This window comes from Protobothrops mucrosquamatus, unplaced genomic scaffold, assembly GCF_001527695.2.
Source record: "Protobothrops mucrosquamatus isolate PMUCROS unplaced genomic scaffold, P.Mucros_1.0 scaffold3014, whole genome shotgun sequence".
In the NCBI taxonomy this organism is placed as follows: domain Eukaryota; kingdom Metazoa; phylum Chordata; class Lepidosauria; order Squamata; family Viperidae; genus Protobothrops; species Protobothrops mucrosquamatus.
In genome coordinates this window covers 103,308-105,345 of record NW_015389029.1, presented here as the reverse complement: position 1 = coordinate 105,345, position 2,038 = coordinate 103,308, and positions in this window count along the sequence as shown.

Here is a 2,038-nt window from a genome sequence, read left to right as displayed (position 1 = left end):
ATTGTAAATATTGTAACTCTGGCCACTGATGTGTGTTTCAAACACAGATGTTGGAAGGGTCTCAAGTCTCTCTTGTCCAGTACAAGTTTTCTCAGTCGTCTCCATTCTTGAGTTTGAGAAGAAACAATCAAATGCCTGTTCCCAAAAATCTTTTCGAAAATGATCATGGCGGTCATTGTTTGGACTTAGATTGCGAAGAAATTCCTGGAAGTTTGGAACATGTTTTGTGTGAACTGCAAAGGATAAAGCACCATGTAGGAAATGGATATCCCAAGTTTTATGAAGGGAAATTGAGGTGAAGTCTGTCTGAGCATTTATAAGCCAGATCTTTTGCTTCTTTGGTATATCCTCCACTTCTGTAAACTGGAGGAAAGTTCTCAGAGCTGATATGGTCTGAATTTTACCATATACAATTATCACATTGGCTGTGCTCTTCATGAGAATATGGTATATGTTTAGTCCTTCATCCATGGCATCAGTAAAATCACTGTAAAAATCTACGTTTGGTAACTCTGCTATGAACTCAGTGCAGATGCCGAACTCTGAAAAGATAGGGACTACTTCCTGGTCAAATTTCTCTGCTTTCTCATCCTTTACTACAAGAATTCCAACCCAGATCCATCTTAAGTACTTCAATAGCTGCACGAGGCCCTTATGTTCGTGGGAGTCATCTGGAAACATTTGCTGGAAGTAAACTGCTTGAGTCTCTTTATCCATGGCTGGAGCAGAGCCATAGGTCAACTGCAGGAAGACAAAAATATGTGAATGCGAAGATCTAAGTGAACCTCTGAAAATGTGTACATTCATTTGAGTCTCTGGGTACCCTTGAGCTTATATACTGAAACATTATGCAATTAGTTGTCTTTATTTAGGAATATTAACCAATATATCCCTTTTCTAGAAATAGTCGCATTGTGAATATTTCAAATTTGTACCTTAATTTGCTGTCTCGGATTGGGGAATAAGAATGTGGAAGTCTTCCAAACAAACTCCCTGCTCAAGCAGGAAACCCTATAAAATTTTAGATAAATGGTTGTTCAATGTCTTCTTAAAAACCACCAACACTGGAGCACCTACGACTTCTGCAGGCAAATTGTTCCACTGGTTAATTATTCTGATTGTCAGGAAATTTCTCCTCAGTTCTAGGTTGCTTCTCTCCTTGATTAGTTTCCATCAATTTTTTCTTTGTCTGCCTTAAGGTGCTTTGAAGAATAGGTTGAGCCTCTCTTCTTTATGGCAGCCCCTTAGATACTGGAAGAGTTATCATATCACCCCTAATTGTTCTTTTCATTAAAGTAGATGTATTCAATTGCTCTTCATATGTTTTAGTCTCATCTTTGTTACTCTTCTCTGCTCTTTAGAGTTTCAACATCTTTTTTTTTTATATTGTGGTAACCAATGTTTAGCTATGTCAAATATCTCCATCGTCTGTTCAGAGTTATGATTAGTCATGATGCTATGGTAATCCTATGAAGCAAATAATAATAACTAGGAATCTTAAAAGTTGCTACCTTTTTTAGAGAAAGAAGCATACAGACCTCTGGGGAGGTATGGCAAAATAATAATATATATTTCAGCACAGCTTACCTGAGGAACTTTGTAGATGGACAACACAGCTGCCATGTGAAAAGAGATATCCGGTCCCCCAATGACTGCAGCCAAAGGTTTTGGGACCCCACACTTGTGGTTAGGGATGAATTTGCCCTGAGTGAAAGGCAGAACCATTGAGGCGAAGTAGGTCCAGCTTGGACTAAAATGGCTGTTAAAAATATGGAAGCCCAGTGTGACATTGGGTAGGATCTGTGGATTTTCGTTGATCTCTTCTAGAGAAAACGCTAAGGCCAGGACATGCTGGTAATTCTGAAAAAATACTCTGTAAAGAAACACATGAAGAAAGATCTGCTTCATATCACGGCACCTGCAATTCTTAAATACAAAACATTTAATGGAAAGTGTTTTAATTCCATATTTTGATTATTCAACTAAGATCCTGGAAAATGCAAAACGTAACACTACTTCATATATACCCCTAAAGGAA